General features: G+C 43.2%; 1 non-coding gene across 1 annotated transcript; it reads left to right on the top strand.

Moving 5' to 3' along the window:
* The first annotated feature begins 8,053 nt into the window (after positions 1-8,053).
* Positions 8,054-8,155, top strand: LOC132518910 (U6 spliceosomal RNA). The gene has a single exon (XR_009540031.1). It is a non-coding gene; the product is annotated as a U6 spliceosomal RNA (small nuclear RNA).
* Positions 8,156-23,168: the final 15,013 nt, after the last annotated feature.

Raw genomic sequence — 23,168 nt, 5'->3', positions numbered from 1 at the left:
CCTAAATAATGTTTATATAATCAAAAGACCTTCTGGAGCGTATTAACAGTTTTGGTTTCTTTGGTTAGTTTTACTGTATTTAATTTAAATTAAAGTTCATTGAATATTTTCCAATAATGCCTTAATTTTATAATCATTTTTTAAAAACCTATGGTGGTTTCTGTTTTTCTGGTTGGACTCCAACACAGGAAGAAAGCTATTAGGAAAATACGTGTCAGGTTGAACCTGCTAGTGAAGACAGTTTTCTGGGTAGTTTGATGGAGGATCTATCTTCTCCTTACCTACAAGAAGCTGAAGAGAAGAACTTTCCATCCATCATGTTCATATGATAATCCCTAAGGAACAGTGTTCAAGACCTAATTGGAAGTTACCACCAACTTTCCAAGTTATCTACCATTTCTTATATTCTGAGGGGTTTATGTACAGATGAACAGTGGAGCAACATATGTCTTTTAAAAGGCCAGGGATTCCAGATCTCCTGAAGAAAGAGGGTTTTGGCAAGGGAAAGAAGACCCAACTGAAGAAGAGAATACTGCAAAATGAATACACAGGAGTTAAGCAATCTAACTGTTCATAAAGGCCAAAGGGAGGCCCACCACACTCTAAGTTGGGAGGGGGAGGACCATTAAAACCACAGGTGGTTGCAATAACCACACATTCATTCAGTGCTGAATTTCCAATCTTCATCTCCTTACTTTGGGAGCCATCAGTCTCGGGTGAAAAACGGCACTTGCAGCTAATTGCACCTGCAATTACCTACTTCCGGGTGCAATTAGCCACTTGAACCTAATTCTGAGTGTGCAAGTGTTTAATTTCATATGTGAGGGGTTGATTCCAGATACAGTTAGTTGTGCCCTCAATCTTTGCACCTGCAACTAACTGTGACTAATAAAACGAGTCTTCATGCAAGTCAGGTTGAAGGCCCATATGGTGGACCCTGTTTGGGGAACAATTGGATAAGTTGCACTGATAAGACACAAGTTTACTAAAGGGAGCAAAGGGGCAAATTATTAGACCTTGTCATTCTTTGGATCTACGGTCACATTATCCATGTCCCCCTTCTACAGCATGTTCCTCCTGGACCACAGAATATGAAGTCAGCCAGTAAGAAGCCTGGCTTTGCAAAGATAACAGAGCAACTCATGCTGACACTGAGGAATGTCCATAAGGCGTAGGTTATAATTGCATTCCAGCCAATTCTCCGTTATTTGGGTCAACTCTGATGAGGTTGTTCAAAACACTTAGGTAAGAGACATTAACTGAAGCCCTACTATGTGCTAAGTCATACAGTGAATCCAGAGATTAATAGGCATGGCTCCTGCCTTCGATTTCATGTCAGTTCCACAAATATTTATTGAGTACCTACTATCTGCTTAGCATGTCAAAGTGCTCATGAGCTTACTGGGAAAATGCATTCATTCTGTCTTTCAACAAATATCAATTTATCGAGCCCTCTTGGAATCCACATTCAAGTGGGGAAAACAGATGTTAAATAACTATTTACACAATTAATGTCTTCGTTACAGGGGCTGTGAGAATATACAATTAGGGTCTGCCCTGGGCTGAGAGCTCAAATTAAGCTTCTCCAAAGATTAGATGCTTGAGCTGAGATTTAAAAGATGGCTAGGAGTTACATAGGAAAGGGGCTATGGAGACAGGGCTCCAGGTGAAGGGAATGAAACTGCAAAGGCTCTGAGGCAGGAAGGAACATGACAATATTAAAAAATGGAAAGATGGGCAGAGTGGCTAGAGAAGAGTAAGGATATGAGGCTGTGAGGTTTATGTGATAAGTGAGAGGAGGTTCTTCAAAGTACCCAAAACTGTGCCAGTGAAAGAAATGATAATGGTTCTTACCAGAAAGGAGGACATCATGTGGCCTCTCAATATTAGCCTAGAGGGGATCTTGCCGTGAGATACATGTTTTGTCCCTCTTCCTCCAATCTCACCAATACCTGGACCATGGAAGAGCCAGAAGGGAAATGAGGTAGAGGAAGGATAATATTGCAAATCAACCCCTGCCTCCCAACTGCACGTACCTGAGCTTAAGCTTATGTAGCTAACTTGGATTTGGAGATGAGCCTGAAGTATGACATTACACTGGACTGGACTTTTAATACTTGAAAATAAAACTCATTTTCAAAATTGAGGCTGTTCTACTCCTGCACTGCTGGTGGGAATGTGAATTGGTACAGCCACTATGGAGAACAGTATGGAGGTTCCTTAGAAAACTACAAATAGAACTACCATATGACCCAGCAATCCCACTACTGGGCATATACCCTGAGAAAACCATAATTCAAAAAGAGTCATGTACCAAAATGTTCACTGCAGCTCTATTTACAATAGCCCAGAGATGGAAGCAACCTAAGTGTCCATCATCAGATGAATGGATAAAGAAGATGTGGCACATATATACAATGGAATATTACTCAGACATAAAAAGAAACGAAATTGAGTTATTTGTAGTGAGGTGGATGGACCTAGAGTCTGTCATACAGAGTGAAGTAAGTCAGAAAGAGAAAGACAAATACCATATGCTAACAAATATATATGGAATCTAAGAAAAAATGTCATGAAGAACGTAGGGGTAAGATGGGAATAAAGACACAGACCTACTAGAGAATGGACTTGAGGATATTGGGAGGGGGAAGGGTAAGCTGTGACAAAGTGAGAGAGTGGCATGGACATACATACACTACCAAACGTAAAATAGATAGCTAGCGAGAAGCAGCCGCATAGCACAGGGAGATCAGCTCGGTGCTTTGTGACCACCTAGAGGGGTGGGATAGGGAGGGTGGGGGGGAAGGAGATGCAGGAGGGAAGAGATATGGAAACATATGTGTATGTATAACTGATTCACTTTGTTATAAAGCAGAAAGTAACACACCATGGTAAAGTAATTATACTCCAATAAAGATGTTAAAAAAAAAATTGAGGCTGTTCTAATTGTTGGAAGTGATCCAGGAAGCTATGGGGTCTGCATGAGATGTCTCTAAAGGATGGGTTAATAGGGATCCACCTGAGAAGATGTGAAGGTTGAATGGGAGAGACATCCAGCCTCTTTGTAACTGCACTCCATTGAGATCTGAAAAGGCAGGGAAGGTTCCATAAAGATAAGAAGGACCAGTAGGCTTTAGTAGAGAGGAGGGTCCAGGCATTTCAGGAGAATGATGAGAACACAGGGGATGGAGTCTGTTCTCTCTGTTGGATGGGAAGACTTAAGAAGTTGGTCCTGGCTAGAACGAATGGTCTGAGGTATGAGCAGTAGAGTTGGATTAACATGGGGTAAAGTCATATGGAAGGAAGCCGTGAAGGTGGGCCAATAGGAGTAAGGGGTCTCTAGCATCAAACCTGGCTTCTCCTCCGCACTCTTAACAAGCAGTAAAATGACTTAGTCTAGACCGGGGGCGTTCATATAGGCAACCTCCCTTCCAGGGTTGAAATGAATTTTTCCCCCTTTCTTCTCTGTGTATTGCCCAGTGGGATGGTAAGAAGTTACACTGTGAGGACATTCCCTCCCCATTCCCACCCACTGGCCAGCACCCCTAGCCAAGAAGGCACATATGCCATGCAGGTCTTCAAGGACACAGGGAGAAGGGGAGAGTCCCCTCTTTTCCTCCTTTCTCTCTAGGGCCGATACTGGCTTGATGTTCCTCAGTTCAGCGACTCCTCCCTCAGCACACAGGAAGGCTGTGTTTCCAGCTTCCTTTCCAGTTAGAATAGAGTCATGGATCTGGATTCTAGGCAGGTGGCCAGTGCAGACCTGGCCCCTAAAACATTCAATTCAGCCTTTCACTCATTCTCCCCTCCCAACTCATGAGACTGAAAAGAAAACGACTTCAAGATGGTGGAGACATGTGATGGCAAGAAATCTGCTTTCCTGCTCAGATAGGAGCCATCAGACCCTCATCAGACATGACACAGGCAGGTTATGCTTGGTTAAGCCACTGAGGTGTGGGATTTTTCATCAGTGTAGCACAGCCTGGTCTATTTTGACACGGCTGCCCATGCCCAACCCCAGGGTCCCCGACCCTCATTTCCCTCCCTTCTGAACACTTCCCACAAACCCCCTGGCCTCATGCATTTTCGTGCGGCAAAGTAGTGACAGCTCTAAAGGCAGGGGAAGAAGATCCACGAAGAAAACACTCAGGCAGGGCTTCCCTGGTGGCGCAGTGGTTGAGAGTCTGCCTGCCGATGCAGGGGACATGGGTTCGTGCCCCGGTCCGGGAAGATCCCACATGTCGCGGAGCGGCTGGGCCCGTGAGCCATGGCTGCTGAGCCTGCGCGTCTGGAGCCTGTGCTCCGCAACGGGAGAGGCCACAACAGTGAGAGGCCCGCATACCGCAAGAAACAAACAAACAAACAAACAAAACACTCAGGCCTTTCTCTTCCTGGAGCATGGTATTGCACTGCCACGCCACAGCCTTGGCCCCTCTTCCTGGAATGCTCCTCCTACAGATGTTCCCTCAGGTGGCTTCTCCTCAGCTGAAATGACCCTTTCTCAGAAAGGCTAGGGGCACCTGCCCAACTTACCATCCCAGTACTCTGCTTTACCGCCTCAGGGCACTTGTCAATCCATGAAACTATCTTATTTGTGTACTGTCTTTCTCCTAGGATGTCACCTCCATGAGAACAAGGTCTAGGTTTTGTATGGTGTTCCTTTAGTGCCAATAACTAGATGTGGAGAGAATGAATGAATGGGAGGAGATAAAGATTCTCATTCCAGGTTATCTAGTCTCACCTCCTTTACCAATGAGGAAATGGAGCCTTTTTCCCTAAAAAGAGGAAACAGAGAAGCAGTTAACGCAACTCTACAATGCTAGCTGTTTCTGGAGGGCTGAACTTGGATGTGATTTATTCAAATGAAAACTCCGGGGGAATTGTTTTAGAGGGATCCATAAAACAAATGTCGTTTTCACCTGGAGAATTCACCCAACCTTCTAACCAATTTCAAATACAGTTATTTAATGCAGATTTGACAAACGTGAAATCTCTTACACATAGCCATTCATCATCTGATGTGTGCCTGCCCTGCACCACAGTTTAAGTTATAGCTTTTTAATGGGGTAAAACATTTCTATAAAATCATCAAAATACCTTAAACCAAAACTGCCTATAAGAAATTGATGAGTTTCAAGCATCGATTCAACCCCTGAAAATGTCAACCTTGCCATTGGCACCGTGGGCACTTCTATTAAAAGCAGCTAAAGAGGTATAATGAATATCTAATGAACCATTTTGTATGTCTATGTGGTTTCTTGAATTGGAAATAAATCAATGAGCCTTACAAAATGCATATTTTAGTGGTATATTCATAAACAATAATCTTGTTTTTCTATCATGACTCAAGTGTCATTCTTTTTTATAACACAACTAAAGTTTTAATAATTTATTTTATGTATACATAACCCAGAGCTTAAAGGGAGAGGGCAACCTAGTGCGTGTTAGATTTTTAAAACATCCTTGCGTATGGAAACTATGTGGATCATAAAGGTAAAACCAAAGCACTCAGGATCTAGTAGAAGACACGGGACATGTGAATAATAACTAGAAAACAACGCAGAAACTTCCATGAATACAATACCAGGAGGTAGCCTAGACTGAGTGCCGTGGGCTGAGTAAAGGAAAACAGATGGCGTGAATCCTGCTTTGCAGGCACTGTAGCTGAGCCCATGCCAGCCCTCCTGGCCAGCTCAGCCAGAGACAGCAGTCTCATGGGGCTGAAATAAGCTCCCCCAGCAAGAGGGTGGTGCGTTCCCCTGAAGACCTCCCCAACAGCCCTGCCAAAGGGTTCAGCTGGTCTGTCCCACCAGCTTCCTCAGCTGGAAATGGGTGAGTTGCTTTCCCTCCCTTTGGCATGGGCTCAAACCCTATGATCCAAAGCTGCCTCTCTATCTCAGCAACGTCCCTTCCAGAGGCCAAATATAACCATCCCTTTCCCGGCTCACAAAACTTCCAGTCAGACGGCTGTGCACAGTGACAGCCGGCCAAAGAGCGTCTCCCCAGCCCAGCCCACAGCCAAAGATAACAGCCACTTGGTGAGTATGGGCTGGAAAATTTTTTCCCCTTTGTTGGGACTTTGTTTGGAGGTATTTTTGTTTTGTCTTTGTTGTGGAAGTAAACGTAGTAACTGAAGAAGTTGCTACCTCAACATCCCACGCTAGACTCATGGGTTTAAATCCAGTTGTGGTGGGTCATGGCCAGAAAGGTATTCATCTCTTCAATCTCCCCAGTCACCTATATAAAAGGAGAGTCTAGCAAGCACATCTCCGCCCCACTCTGTCCGGCAGTGCCTCCGGCACAACCATGATCATGCTGGGACCGACCACTAGGATGCCTTTTCTCCGCAGTCTAGCTGGAGTGTCTGGAGTGACTGTAAGAGGCTCATCTATCTGCGGGGCTGGGTGGGGTCATTTCCATGTTTATACCCATGGTGCACCTGGGCAGCAGTTGGGCCTTGGGCCCCAGAGCTGTCAGTTCAGTGCCCTCTGCAAATACTAAAATGACTTCACTTATTAATTTATTTCTTCCAAAGTACACAGTGTTCACCGACCGCAAAGCCCACTCTTGATCTGCTTCCTGACACACAAGGCTCAAGTCAACCAGGCCAACGGCCACATCTTGTTAAATCTTACCTAGCAGGCGACACTCAATGGAACAGTGCTAAAGAGATCCAGGCTGGGAAAGACGATTGTCTACTCCATGCCCTACTTCCAAATGCAATGTATAATGAGCAATTGTGCAAAACTATAACCTTCAATTGTTGGAACGTCTCTGTACTTTTGTTTTTCAAAGGCAGAATGTTTTCTGGCATGTTGCTACCTGAAGAAAAAAAATACTCCCTTAATTTCTACATGTGCGTGCATATCACGCTGATACATCTCATTTCTTGTCGTAGTGCCTGCTCTCCCAGGACCAACAAAGAATTTATGCATGTAATGCATTTGTCAGCTTGTGTGTGTGTGTGTGTGTGTGTGTGTGTGTGTGTGTACATATATATATCCTATGTGCCAGTGTCAAGAATATCTTCTATATCAACAGAAAACAAGCAACCTCTTGGGTGTTTCTCCACCATGAAATTAACTTTGCATCTTGTGCATCAAGTGAGTGAAAAGTGATTAACAGGTCCCTGTGCTTTACACAGAACTAAGTACTCATTTATACCGGAAAAGGAGTTGTACTAAGCATTTTATGTTGCATAGTTTCTGAAATTGCTCCCCTCCCTTATTCTTTTCTAAGGAAGGTCTCTATTATCCCAGGGCCATGTAGACAGTAGAGGGAAAATGGCTCCTAAGTTTCAACTTGCTCTATTTAGGTTGCCTTTTCCTTGCTCCCCCCTCGGAATATTTATCATGCTTGTCATCAAGGACAGCTTCTGAGCACCCAGCAGTGCCAAGCATGGTACCAGCTGTGTGTGTTTGGCAGTCCTCACCTCCACTGCTGTCCACAGGCTACAGTTTGGATTTAACCATGGTCATCATTCACACCCTCGTGGCAGCAGCATCTCGGGGTGCTACCAGCCAGATGACAAGCAGCAAGAATGAGGACCAGGCCAGCAGTTGCTATGGGGCAATGTCAGGTGACTGCACCTGGCTAACGTTGCCTTTCTGCTCCAGCCACTTCTCTCCACCCACCTCTCTCATTTGGAAGGCATGTGTGTCTCATTCATGCCATGAGACAATTGCCAGAATGATACAATCTTAGGGGAAGGGATCTCGAAAACATCGAGTTCGACCTGCTCATTTTAAAGATAAGGAAATGGAAGCCCTGAGGGGTTAAGTTCCTTGGCCAAGCTCATGCAGGTGGTAATCGGCACAGCAATGGCTGGCATCAGGTAACTGAACCACTTTCTCATGGTCTTTCCACCATACCCATGGCTTTTCAACATTTGTTAGCACAATCCACAGTACGGAATAAATTTTATATCACGACCCACAATATCTACACGTATATACAGCTAACACAAAAGTCTCACAAAACAATACCTATCTTTACTATAGGAGATATACGTTGGTATTTTCTATTATATATTCATTTAAAAAGAGTCTGGAGATTGCTTGGCAGCATGTACACTAAAATTGGAACAATACAGGGAAGATTAACATGGCCCCTACACAAGGATAACATGCAAATTTTCCCCATTTACCAAATGTTCCTTTTCTTTCCAGGGATAACATTTATAGGTACACAGTCAAAATAATTTGCATTTTTTCCTAATTAGATACATCTACTGAATGTCTAGGAAGGTGGGGTTGAATTAGATACAGAGAGGGGTCCCTTCCAGCTTGAACCTGTCCCATGCCTGATCAGGAGCAAGCTTATTGCCTGATCTGTCCTTAATTCTGAAAGGTAGAATGATCTAGCAGAGAGAACACTGGGTCTAGTCCTGGCTCCATTATCTTCCAAGTGCGTGACTTGGGGTGAATTTTCTCTGGGTTCTGCTATCTCAACTGCAAGATCAAGCTGTTGTTAATTGACAGAGTTCTGAGAAGTGAACAAAATAATGCAAATGAATGCAATAAAAGCTCTATTCACAAGACTTGTCCTGGAACAACAATGGTCTTAAATTCTCACATTTCAGAGAAATATGGTGTCTCAAAATATTTCTGGATTCTCATCAAAACACCTGCATAATGTATTACGAATAAATTTGGTGGAATAAAGACAAACTAAACCCTGGAACTGACTCATTTTCAAATGCCTTTGCAGGTGTTAGAGAGGAGGGGTTGACCCTAAATCTTGAAGATGTTCAGCCTCAGAAAAGCAGAAGTCATTGAGGTCAAAGATGACCCTATGCTCTTGAAAGGAAAAGGTGATCAGTCGCAAATTGAAAAACACAATCAAGAAAGGTTACTATTAATGAGTATGAAGAGGAAGAATTGAATGACGTGTTGTAAAACGTTCAGATGCAACAGCCAAGCTGAAGGCTGGTGGGACAAGTGAAAAGAAAGAGTTTTAGGTGTACTCAATGCTGCCTCAATTGCTTTTGAAGAAGGCATCTTTCTAGGAAGTGGTTAGGCTTGGGTTCAGTGTATTCCAGCTTTGGACTCACCAAATCCAACAACAATTTTAAAAACCGATATACAAATTATTTTTGAAAATATTCAAAATGCCTGCAATGACCTTGCCAAGCGTGACAGTTAGAAGGATCCTTGACAGCTGAGAACATCAGACAAAGCCGTTCAGAAGCTGGCTGTGATGCTCTGCTTGGAGATATGGCTAGGGTAGAAAAAAGCATCACCGGCACTACTAGGGTACTAAGGGCTGCTTCCTGGCTGCTACTGCTGTGTGAAACAGAGCAGGAGCTGGAACAGAGATCCTGAAGAGGAGGAGGACCTTGGCGTGGGCAGAGTGGGTGGAGGTGATGTGGAGGCGGCATGTTCTCATTCCTGAAATAGTGCATTATCACCCTTAGTGAACTGTGACAGGAAGCTTGGAGCGGTGCTTCTCACCAATAACCCAGAGAAATCACTTGAAAAAAACGACCAAAGAAAAGGTTATGGGTTTCAGTTGGGGGTTTCAGTTGACGAAGTGCATGATGGCTTACGGCTGTCACTGTGCACGGCCACAGATAACATGTTTTGTGTTTTTGAATAAAAAGACATTTGTATGTTCTTTAAAAAAAAAAAAAAAGCCAGCTATGCTTACAAAATTTATTCCACGACCCACCAAATAGAGCATTTGAAATCAGCACACCCGCGATGGGGAAGGGTGAGCCTTGAGCGTGGGCGATGCTCCCTCTTTCCCCACAGGCTCACCTCCAGCCTTGTCTCACCTTCTCCTCCAACACCTACTCCTATTGCACCCCTCATTCCAGAGTGTTTCCGGTGCCCTCTGGAACCCCTGCTCCTCGGTGAGAAACTCCCCCTTGACTTCAGCCTGGGGGTGAGGAACATTCCTTTCTCTTCCTGTTTCCTTTGGAGCCTGGCTCTCTCACCCATGCACTGCCCATCCCACTCCACTCCTCCCAGACTCCCAGGGACTGGAGACGGAGGATCTGTGTCCTCCTTACCCCTCAGAGGCACCATTACTCTTCTGTCTTCACGTAAACCCCTCCTTCTCTCCTCACGTCACCTGTTTACCCACTATTATCCCCAAACCTCCCACTGGCATCTTGGTGGCTCACCACCTTCTTTTCCATCCTAGAGCTTACCATCAACGCGGGCACTTTAAAATCCATGTGGACAACACATGCAGTGTGCTGCCCCCTTTCATTCCCTCCCTCCCCTGGTTACAAATTTGACTTTGGAATCACCTAGCATTGTCCCACCTAAAGTATCCTCCATCTTCCATCCCCCATTCTGTCCATTTTTCCCCATTCTCTCAGCTCCCTTGTGGTTTGGCTTCCTTCCCCTTCCAGCCTAGACTCTAGGGTCCAGTGCTTCAACCACTCTTTTGACAATACTCTAAACCAGTGGTCACAAATTTATTTCATAATGCACAACCGACAGTGAAACAAGGAAAATAATCAGGCACATATCTCTGACATTCACTCATTCATTCATTCATAAACTACATACATTTTACTATTAAATCAACATTTTCTTCCATTTTAAAACATACCACAAAAATATAAGGGCATAAACAGCCAGTATAGTAAAAGCTTCAGTATTCTCTGCCCATTCCTAGTGGATCATCTCACACAACCCCTGGAGGAAAGCACACCCCAGTCTGAGAACCACAGCCCTAATCCCCATGCCCTCCACTCTCTCTTCCCTCTGTCGCAGCCACCCTGAGAAACCAGCCCTGAACCCATCTAGCCACGGGCGTCCCGTTCTCTGCCAGGTGGCTGCATGACGCTGGGGCACCGGCTGGGTCCCAGGGAGCCTCTGTGGACTTACCCTTCTGCTCAAGGCAATGTCACTGAAAGCCTCAAGAGGTAAAGTCAAGCGTATTGGCAAGAAAACTTCCTTTCCCTCGGTACCACCAGCACCGAGGACAGTGCCTGGCACCTGCCCGCGATCCCCAGTGTTTGCTGCACTGCACTGTGCACACAGGTGGCATTTCCATCACTCTGGCAACATGGCTGTAAAGGCATGAAGAGCACACAGAGAAAAGCCCAACAGGTCATGGGTTCCAGCTGGGCACAGGCTTGGTTCTGAAGCTGTATGAGGGTCACTTGCCCCCAAAGCACCGGTCTGCCCACCATGACCCAACAATAGACCAGGCCTTCAGAAGCCAGACACACCACAGCTGAGCGAGCTCTAATTAGGCCACGTGTGACTGAAGCAGTTTGACTAAAGCCTATCTCACATCTTGACTCTTCCAGGGGGTTGCTATGGAGGCAGGAACTAGGGCCCCTCCAGACAATCTCTTTACCCACATGCTTGGAGCAGCCTGGGCTCAGGGCACCTCCATTTCCTTCAGAGGACCCCTCACAGAAGGATTCCTAGGCTATCACACAGAAGATGTGGGCAAGAAAGGGACAAATCTTAAAGGAGCAATACCAATGGGGACTGAAGCACTGCTGTCAGAATAAGCACTTAGGAGAGGTGATGTTGAGAGCCAAGGAGATGTGCTGGTGGGCAAACTTTCCTCTTTGGCCGGGAAGGAATCTTTTGCACTCTCTTCCCCTCCCCCACCCCCTTCTCACCACCTGGAGACGCATCCCCAGGTAAGCAGTGTCTGTAGAAGGACACACGACAGCTACAGCACTTTCTCAGGAAGGTAAAGATGACTCAGAAAAAAATACCCTCACCTCCTGTCAGTTCTTTTATCTTCTCTCTCTCCCCTTCCCAGTCCAGCGTTTCATAACCAGTGGTCCATGGACATGACCCCTGCATCAGAGTCATTACAGGCCTATTTAAAATGCAGATTCCTGGGCCTCGGACAGATTAACTCAGAAACTTTGAAACTGGAGTCAGGAAATCTGCATTTAAACACTGTTTTGCCTGTTCAAGTTCGGGAACTGCTGAAAAACAGTCACTTCTCCTCTGTTCTTCCCAACTACACCTTGTTGATCCACAGCCACTCTCCACCTCACCACCATTCCCTTCTGCCCCTCCACTCCTCAGGCATTCACAGTGAAGCCAACTGGGACTCAGATGGAAGGACCTGGGCAGGAATGAGACCCCTTGTGCGCTCACCTTCCTGTGCAGACCATGAGCGCCTCCCTTACTGCGCTTTATTTTCATCTACGACATCTCCTCACAGGGTTCCTAGAGGCCCCACTTAAATTAACCTGGTCTACTTGTCCCAAATGAATACTGGGCAAGCTGGGGACTCAGTACACTGAACTAAAATAAAGTCACCAGGAGGAAACCGAGTAGATCAGGGAGCTGAAATTTGGCCTAATGTTGATCAATTTTTGGCCCAAACCACCATCTACTAATAGGTCTCTGGTAATAGGCCTGCAAAGATGGAAATGTTAATCAATGCTAAACAAGAGTTACAAATAATAAAGACATGTGCCATCTACTCACCTCCAGGGGATGGGGTGTGAACTTGAGATGACTATGACCACGAAGCGCTTGAAACCCAGAGAAAATTCTCTGAACCATTCTTTCGCTCACAGAATCTCCGTGGCACCAGTCCCCATGCAGCTCTGACAAGTGAGCTATTTTCGTATGTGAACAAGTAGAGTTATTGTTATCTGCGCTCTGAATCAAGGATAAAAAGGTGAGGTGAGAGGGAGAGAGAGGGTGTGAGAGAGAAGACATGGAGGTGAGACGCAGAAATACAGAAACGCAGGAAGGATGTCAGAAACCAAAAGAAAAGGAGCCAGGTGTTCCTCGCAGAGAGGAAGGAGCCAACTAGGCGGTTTGAGACTCCAAAGCACCAGGTGATTCCTCAGCAACCACAGGAACAGTCTCTCCTTCTGGGCTCACGGGATTCTGGAGCAGCTGAGGATGACATATGCAAAGGGCTTTGTAAACGGCAAAGTGCTACCTATTCAGGGTGCTAGCTCCCTTTGTGTGACCAAGGAGCTACTGCCCCTTTCCAACAGCCCTGCCCAAAGACTTGGGACACCACAGACCAAAAGGAAGCTTAACCAGCTGACATTTTTCCATTGGGAGATGCTGGTCTTACTATTCTGGCACCAGATTACCTAGGGACGGTAATGAAGGTGCTATTTTAGCAAGAAACTGAAAACTGAGAAGAAAATATGCCCTCAGAACATGCTGAATACCTATTGTAACACGCCACCCCACCAAGAGTCCATGTTCTACCTATGTTTTAATGTATTTATTTCTTTTGAGACCAGCAGGGCTTGAGCCACAGCTTCCTGCATTCTGCCTCGTCAGCATGAAAAGATTCGCTGCCGTAGGCCCCTTCAGCTCCCTCTGGGGCTCTCCTTCTCCTCGGAGGCTGACTAAGATGAGAAGCTTACCCCACAAGGTAATGAAGAGACAGTTTTCAGTTCTGACTCACCCCTTGGGCTTCCTGAGTCAGCTAATGAGGCAGCTTTGCCGTGTGGTGTGCTTGCCACCAAGACCTGACCACTAGCGGGAGCCAGAGAGCAACAAGGGCCCAACTCTTCCCCGGAAAGAGCCAAATCCCCGGCACACCTACTCCCTCCTCCAGCCCAGAAAGGGCGAGGCTTCATAGCATTTGTGGATCCACTAAAACGAACATGTCACCTTTATTGTACAGTTCCTTAGTCAACTCTTATTTTCCTCTTTCTCAAGTTTGGGTGGAAAACAAAACAATTAATTTAAAAAGCAGCACATGAGAACCTAAACATTATTTATGTCTCTAATTATCTCATTCTAGTGGGTATTTCAGTCCCTGTCTGGTCAGGACATTAATTATCTTCATAACTACAGCAAAAGTTAAATAACAAGCACCCACGGCTACGGCTCTACTGTAATGTGCAAGCTTAAATGAACTTATAAATTTTATTAATGGATGCTTTATACAACTCCATATATTATAAATCAAACAAGAAACCTATTTCTATCTTTTAAGGGTACGGTGAAAAAGCTTTAACATTATTGAGGGTAATTTTTATTAAGTTTAAAACTCCCCTTTTTTTTTTCAGTAATGAGACTGTTATGAGGATAATTTAATCTAGTTTGTCATGAGGCACCCCAGCTTGTTAAATAAGTTAATAAATGACTGTGCATTAATCAAAGTGACAAAGCTATGAGGAGCTGGGGATGGGAGACAATTCTGGTGATAGTATTAATTAGTATTTAATTAGAAACTTAGGGCCCATAAATTAAAAAAAAAAATCATGGTAGAAACATTTATGCAAATTGCTTGGAGCCTGCAGTGGAGTTAGCTTTGCTTTAAAGAAACATGATTTTTTTTCCCTAGCAGGCTGTACACAGCAGCACTGTGGCCACATCACATGGCTTAAACGAGCTCTTCTTTTGTTTCCAATTTGTTCCAATTACAGGCCTGTAAATTCAAATCATTCTTTTGACTGTGTTGATTGAAATGTAGCGTTTCCACAATTTCTACTGGGAGTTCTTTTTTTTTTTAATAAAAAGAGAGAAATGTTTTAGAGAAATAAGGAGTTTCAGATTTTTTTTTCTGCTCTTTTAATTAAGATGTGTGTCACTATTTTCTAAGAACAATTGTGGATTCCATTTGATACACAAACAATGCCTCCTTTTTAATCCTGGTGAGCTGCAACTGGGTTTTGTTATGTGATATTATATTGGAGACTGCATGGACTCAACTACCATCATTTTTATTAGAATCATGGCACTCCTCACTTTTCTCTCAATCACATGCTTCGATAGTGGGCAATTTCTGATGGTCCCAAAAAGATAGTAACCATTTGGTTCTGAACGTCACTGCTTTCCTAAGGTACACATCCTCTTTTTCAGACTTTATTATTTGTTGCATTTATTCAACAAAGGCTATCCACAGTAAAAATGCTTTTTCTATTCAACAGTCTATTTCTGTCATGGTTCATTTATGTGTGAGCATGACAGACTGAAACCCGTATTATCCACAGCTGACAAGTGTCAGGCCGACAGTTCAATCAGCCCTTCCTTAAGATGATGCCCAGGGCCCTGTGTTTGAAGTAGGACAATAAAGCAGGCAACACAATCAGGGTCAAACTGATCCAATCCCTGTATATAAAGGGGATTCTGCCTAATAACACAGTGCGATTTTTTTCCCCTCTCCAAACACATTAGTCCTTAAACAGTGACTTGGCCCTTAAGAAAATCTGTGACTGACATGAAAATGCTGAAGTTTTAACATGGCTGGTTTATCCATAACCTCATGGGGCTGCTGCTTTGTGCAGACTGGTTTTGTCAAAGTCAGAAAAATAATGTATTCAGTGTCTGATCATTTTTAGGGAGTTATTTGAATGGGATTTTAAGTCAGACATCCTGATGTTGACAAAGGGATCATTTTCTTGTCCTTTTGTTTTACATTTGCATCGGCTGATAAAATTAAATCTCTGAAATGCATACAAAAGTGAGCTCCCTTCAGCAACACTCCACCAGAGTTTCTTGGAAGGAAGCAGGGTTTCTTGGTGTTTCTTGCTATTAGGTCTCTCTAGAATACAGACTAGAATGCAAACATATCTTCAAAATTAGTGCTCCCTCAGCTTGGGCAACACTTCAACTCAAACATGTATGAAAGCATTTCACTGCAAATCCTACCAACCAACAGCAGAACCAAAGTTGATCAAATGCTAATAGTCTGCAGTGGGCTCCTTGGAGGGACCAGGAGACTGTTATCTTTGCTCTTCTTCAGACTTCAAACCACCGCCGATGATGGCAGGCATGGAAGTCCTGCTCACCTATTTGATAGGTGCCTTTCATAAGGAGGAAGCTAAAGACCCTCTGAAAGCTTCATGAAACTTTCGTCCCAGAAGGTACCACAGAGAACATCACATGCAACCTCCAGGCTTTATGCATGAGGGAGGCTCAGAGACATTTGCGACTGCCAGTGTCAAGGAGCTTGCAAACGGCAATGGAAGGGCAAAATTAACGACAATAACAGAATCCTCTGCACTTTGCTTCTCTTATATCTGTCATTACTGGGCAGACCCAAGTTAGTGCAGGAGGGTCTGCCGAAAAGCAGAATTCCAAAATCAGAGAGTGAGTAATGGTGCCTGGGGCTACCAAACAAGACCTCATATCGATTCCCTTCTTGGACAGTTCTGGAAGTTCTAAGTAATATATTCTTTGTGTGCTTGTTATTCTCCATTTACACTGTCCTGTCCCAGTCCATCCATGCAGCCACGTCTGCTGCCCCGCTCTGGCCCTGCAGACCACATTACCTAGGCTCTCTTGGTGGCTAGAGACCAGGCGGAGGCGCTGACAACAATCAAAGGGTGGGAAGAGGCCAGAGTGTGCCTTCCTTCCTCACTCCCTGCTTGATTCCCCATCTCTGAAGAAACGGACCCCTCCAGCACCCCTGCTTCCACCAAGCCCCTCCTCCAGGGCTCCCGCTGTCAAGGGTCCAGACCTGTTGGTTTTCTTCTCTTTGCCCTTTAGTCCTAGGGGCTAAACGTTTGCCACTGTGGCTAATCTCTTGGTATCTCCACGTCTCCTGTTTGTTCACCTAATGCTGCCCATACTTCTGAACACAGCCCTTTAAAAAGTCACCACTGGAACCATCTCAGGCGAATTCTGTTTTCTCCTGGGACCCTGACGGATAGGTTGAATTCCTTAGCTTCCACTTGGTCTTCCTACTTCTAGTCCAGTAGTTCTTAACATATTTTGTAATCTCATAGAGAATCTCATGAAAGATAAGAGCGCTCTCCCCAGAAAAAATTCACTTACACATATATGCTCAAAATTTTGTGTGCAGTTGTAAAGTATTCCCAGACTCCTTAAAGGCTATCTACAGATCTTCTAGGCAGTCCATAGAAACTCCAATCCATTCTCTCCACCTCTGGTAAGTGAACCTTCCTAAAATACCCATTTCTTCCATTTGATCATACTCATGTTCTCCTCAAAAACCTCTAGGGGTACCCTACTAACCACCATAAGGCATGGAGCCCAGAATTCTCAGCAAAGCACTCCAGGCTCAGGCCGACAAGCTAGCAGCGTGCTTGAACCACTTCTTACCAGCTCACAAGAGACAGAGACGGTTATATTCTCAAAGCCAGTTGTTAAACGCAGCATTATTCGAAATGAGATTACATAAGCTTACAATTAAATGTCTTTATTAAAAGCAAAGGTAATAAAAATAAATACTCAAAATGTGTTGCTTTCTAATTATCTTACCACTATCTATGCTCTTGAAGTTGTCTATCGCATCTGAATGGTGGAAACACTACATAATGATGTACCATTTTGCAACTCTTCCCAGCTCTGTGATGGCTTACGGAATATTTACACCACAGAAATTAGCAAACACTTCACATCAGGCCTTGATTTACTATGTTGATGGTCTAGATCAGGGGTTGGCAAACTGTAACACACAGGCCAAATCTGGCCTACAGTCTGTTTTTGTATGATCCACGTGTTTTTACATTTTTAAAGGATTGTTTTTGTTACAATCTTTAATGAAATAATTTATTTGGGCAATGGTAGTTAAAACATTTAGATGAGAAGCTGATAGGGAATTTTACAACTAATGGATCAGACTTATAATACCTAAACTCACCTGTCAATTTCAACATCACTAGAAGTGGAAAAACCAGATGTTAGTGTCACCTGATGTGATACAATTTGGAAGTACACAACACCATCTATGACATTCTTGTCCCCAAATAAACCTGCATCGAATAGAACCTCTAGATACATCTGCCAATTTACAGGAAATATATGGAATAAAGAAATATGTTAAACAACACCTCAAGAGTGCAACTGGCTGGGTCCATAATATAAAACATTTTATAGAAAAATTACTTTATTTCTTTAGCCCAAAAATAGCAGGTAAAAAATAAGATGGATAACTGTTAAATGTTTGAAAAAAATTTTACAAGACATGGTCCACCAAATGAAATAGAGGTTCCTTATTTTGATTCTAATTTGGAAAAGAAAACAACTGTTAAAAGTAACCTTTTCACAGCAGAAACTAACACAACACTGTAAATCAACTATACTTCAACAAAAAAATAAAATTTCTTAAAAATAACTTTTTTAAGAAAATTGAGAAAAATTCAATATAGAATTAGTATTAGGTAACTAATAAATAATTATTATTAAGCATGATAATGGTATTTCATAACCATTAGAAATACATACAGAAGTATTTGCAGAAGAAATGATAGCCTGTTTTTTTAAATAGATTTTTATTGGAGTATAATTGCTTCACAATACTGTGTTAGTTTCTGTTGTACAACAAAGTAAATCAGCCATATGCATACATACATCCCCATATCCCCTCCCTCTTGAGACTCCCTTCCAGTCTCCCTATCCAACCCCTCTAGGTCGTCGCAAAACACCAAGCTGATCTCCCTGTGCTATGCTGCTGCTTCCCACTAGCTATTTTACATTTGGTAGTGTATATATGTCCATGCCACTCTCTCACTTCGTCCCAGCTTACCCTTCCCCATCCCCGTGTCCTCAAGTCCATTCTCTACGTCTGCGTCTTTATTCCTGTCCTGCCCCTAGGTTCTTCAGAACCTTTATTTTTTTTTTTAGATTCCATATATATGTGTTAGCATACGGTATTTGTTTTTCTCTTTCTGACTGACTTCACTCCGTTTGACAGACTCTAGGTCCATCCACCTCACTACAAATAACTCAATTTCATTTCTTTTCATGGCTGAGTAATAGTCCATTGTATATATGTGCCACATCTTATTTACCCATTCATCTGTTGATGGACACTTAGGTTGCTTCCATGTCCTGGCTATTGTAAATAGAGCAGCAATGAACATGGTACATGACTCTTTTTGAATTATGGTTTTCTCAGGGTATATGCCCAGTAGTGGGATTGCTGGGTCATATGGTAGTTCTACTTTTAGTTTTTTAAGGAACCTCCATACTGTTTTCCATAGTGGTTGTATCAACTTACATTCCCACCAATAGTGTGTGAGGGTCCCTAAAGGATTGCTTGTTAAAAACTAATTAATTTGGGCTTCCCTGGTGGCGCAGTGGTTGGGAGTCCGCCTGCCGATGCAGGGGACACGGCTTCGTGCCCCGGTCCGGGAAGATCCCACATGCCACGAAGCGGCTGGGCCCGTGAGCCATGGCCGCTGAGCCTGTGCGTCCGGAGCCTGTGCTCCACAATGGGAGAGGCCACGACAGTGAGAGGCCCATGTACCGCAAAAAAAAAAAAAAAAAAAAGTGACAGTCCTTAAAAAAGAAAAAAAAAAGAAAGAAAAAAACCTAATTAATTCATTTAAAAAAGCAGAGGGGAAGGAAGAGACTGTTTGTGGTCTGCAAAGTGTAAAATATTTACTATCTGGCTCTTGCCTGGAAACCTTTGCCAACCCCTGGTCTGGACCTAAGAAAGTGATGGATAAGATGTTAATAATGCAAATTAAACCTAAAAGTGTATCCTGCCTGTAATCATTACACTGTGAATGGCACAGAAAATTGAGGAAATATTCTTCCAGGATTTGAAAGCTACGACCCATCGACCAAGAAGTCTTTCACATCACACAAGTGAAGCTCCAACATACAGCTTCATTGTTTCACGTTCATCTTATTTGTTAATGTAAACAAAATATCAACACACATTCATGTTGGAACTATACTCGTGAGCCAGTGGCTGAATTTGGATGGTAACCAAGCATTCATTGGCAGTCTGATTTTTTAACATCACAATTGAATCAAAGCCATAGGTTAACTACAGACACAAGAGTTCAGAAAAACAAAAAGAAAAAACAAGAAAAAGAAACAACGAGAACAAAAGCCAGGAAAGCATTATCTGAGAATCAAGGGACTAAGGATCATTCTGTAATAAAGAGTATTGTATGTTTTAGTATCATGTCTAAGTTGTAGGCTATACGTCATTTACATCAGTAAAATTTATAATAAATTTCTGTATATATATACACATGAGTATTTTCTTCTAGAAAGCCAGTTATTAAACTTTTACCAGCACACCCCCGACCCCACCCCCCAGAGTCTGACTTATCCGGTCTGGACAATGGCCTTGGCACTGGGATTTTTAAAACTACCCCTAAGTTATTCCGATGCATAGCCAGTATTGAGAATAACTGGCTTAGGGGAACTGGCAGGATCCCCTTAAGATTTTGTTCTCTTTGGTCAGAAAGTCCACTTGAATCTGACCAAGGAGGCACTGGGAGTGAGCATGAGGGGGATGTTCTGGGGTGAGGAGGGTGGGAGGTTCCTCCAGGAACTGGACACACATCACGGGGCTGACTTGTTTTCCAATTTCTCAGAACAAAATCGTCCTGGAGCAGCATACTCACAGTCTCCTAGACATGCCACTATTACTTCCTCTCCCGAAGTTATTCTCACTATAATTCTACCAAAGGTCCCCTTTCCTCTCCTGTCTCCACCTTAATCTTACCATCCCGCACATGCCAGCTTAGATATCCTCTCTCCTCTCAGAACTTCCCCAGGTGTGACAGACTTGTTCATTTCCCACTCCAGAATCCACTCACTCCTTACTAACAAAACCCCGATGTATTAGGGACAGCGCTGTGTCCAGTTAAATAGTGTTTCCAGGCCTCCCTTGTAGCCAAAGTGGCCAGTGTGACACAGTTTAGCTAATGAGACGTAAGCTGAAGCCTGACAAGCGTTGGGGGCAGAGTTTGTGCTCTCTTGATAGAACTGCTGGACTCAGCTGGGTCAGACCCCTCCCCTTGTCTTCTCCAGAAGTCACTTTCACAGTGTGAGGCAACCAGCCATCTGCGAAGGACGGAAGAGGAGAAAAACAACGGAGCCGCAGGACCAGTCCCTGACTGCTTGCCTTTGGAAGTCTTGTTCTGTGAGAAAAATAATTCCCTAATTGTTCAAGCCCCTCCTAGCTGGATATTCTGGGGTTGCAACCAGACCAAATGCCAGTCCAGCAATCCCACAGTGAGTGCTCCTCCTATGAGTCTGTACAACTACAGATTTGTTCTGCACCACCCATAAGAGCAATCTCCAATGTGTAAATGGGCCAGGGCCCAGATATTTAACTATATTTTTAAAGATATATTTATATTTATATAGTATATATATAAATATATAAGTATATAAGTATATATAAATATATAAATATATAGTATATTTATATACTATATAAATATATACTAATAAATTTATATAGTATATTTTAAATAAATTTAAAATATACTATATAAATAATACTAATAAAGTATATAAAATATATTTATATACTATATAAATATATAAGTATATATAAATATATAAATATATAAGTGTATATATAAATATATATAAATATATAAAGATATATTTATATTTATATTTATATTTATATTATTTATATATTTATATAAATTATATTTATATTTATATATTATATATTTATAAAGATATTTAACTATAAATCAGTTGTTTGAAATGTGGATGCACTTTCCCTGTAAGAATGAGCTATCCTAGAAAATCCAGAACAAACGTTGGCAGTAGTATGCCAGCTCCTGGAATAATCAAGGTGATCACAAACAAGATTCAGGCAGAGTTAGGCTCATAGAGCTTCATAAAGAGGTTAGGTCTCCAACAGTGATTTGTAAATAGGAAGGAAATAGAGAGGAATGATTCCCAAAGATTTGGCTTTTGCCCAGAACTTATTTTTGAGGCAGAAGGATCATGTGTAGGTACAGCAGGAACTTACGTTCATGCTGTTTTGGGTGCATGTGCTTGGATCAGAATGTGAAGGGCACAGAGCATGGAAAGGCCACATCTTAGAAGTGCAAGAGAAAAGAGCCGGTGACAGCTGTACACGGAGCTTAACAGACCACATTAGCAGTAACTACTACATACACGGTTGCATTCTATTTTTGTATCACATTAACAGATATAATGTTGGTAATTGTTCTTAATAGAATCACAGAAATGAGAGATGGAAGTGCTATATGGTATGATGGAATGCTGTTCTTTTACCATTGATCATTGTAATAAGCCTGCTCAGTCATTACTTACAAACCATGCTACAACTCTGCCAATGAGGCAGACCAAAATGAGGCGATAAACAAAATTGGTTTCCTCGCTAAATGCGACACCTAAGTTTTAAGATATTTTGCTGAAGTTTTAAACTGATTGTCAATTAGTCAATGAGCTATGGCAGGCGGTGTATTTCTGGGTAATTAGTGTGTGTCTTAGGGGGGTTATTTGGCATGAGGCTGAGGGCAAAGTAATTTGTATCTCCCAGGAAGTGCGATAATTGCCTCAAGCTGAACTGCTTGGAGAGTGTATTAATTCTATTAGGAAACATTTATGTTATTGTGTATGGCATCCTGTATATTCGTGAAGTGTACTCATAAACCATGAATTATTCATTTTGGGGGCATTATCACATGAGGGTGGCCTCACTGATAACCAGGAAAAGAGGCTGGGTTGTTTGTGCAGTTGGACAACTCATGCTTTGTTGGAAATGATGCATGTTGTGTTTTGAAATTCATCTTGTTAGAAGACCACTGGATCCTAGGAGGCTGAGAGGCCTCCTGAGACAGGTAAGGTCAAAGGTAAGGCAATTCACTTAAACTGGCTTTTCAGGACGCCAGCAGGCCTTCTGTTTAGAGCTGGCTGTGCTGCCTGTGGGGAAGCCTTGTGAGAGCTGAGAACTACAGCGATGACAGGCTTCCTCTTGGTACTTCCGGACACTTCCTTTCCCAAACCTGCTCAGGACGTTCAGGGCACACAAAGGCAATCATTCATTCATTCATTCAACAAATACTTATGGATGAATGCTCGGACAATGTACTAGTCATGTAATAAATTATCGTAAAACTTAGCAGCCTAAAGCAACACACATTTATTAGCTCACAGTTTCAGTGGGTCAGAAATCATGTTCGGCTTAGCTGGGTCCCCTGCTTCATAATCTCTCACAAGCCTGCAGTTAAAGTGTCAGCCCAGAGTCCACAGTCTCCCCTAAAGGCCCATCTGGGGAAGGATCTGCTTCTGAGTCCGTTCCAAGCCCTCAGTTTCTTGAGGGCTGTGGACTGAAGGCCTAACTTCCCCATGGATATTGACCAGAAGCCACCCCCAGTTCTTTGCCATGTGGGTCTCTCCAGTATGGAAACCGGCTTCATCAAAGTGTGCAAGCCAAGAAGGCAAGACTAAGGTCACAACCTATTGTAACTTAATTGCAGAAGTGACATCTCGTCACCTTTGCCATGTTCTGGTGCTTCAAATCAAATCAGATCAGGAAGATGGCAGGGA

The sequence above is a fragment of the Lagenorhynchus albirostris genome, chromosome 3 (genome assembly GCF_949774975.1).
Source record: "Lagenorhynchus albirostris chromosome 3, mLagAlb1.1, whole genome shotgun sequence".
Taxonomy (NCBI): Eukaryota; Metazoa; Chordata; class Mammalia; order Artiodactyla; family Delphinidae; genus Lagenorhynchus; species Lagenorhynchus albirostris.
Note: the sequence above shows the minus strand (reverse complement) of the source record. Positions and strands in the feature narration are given on the sequence as shown.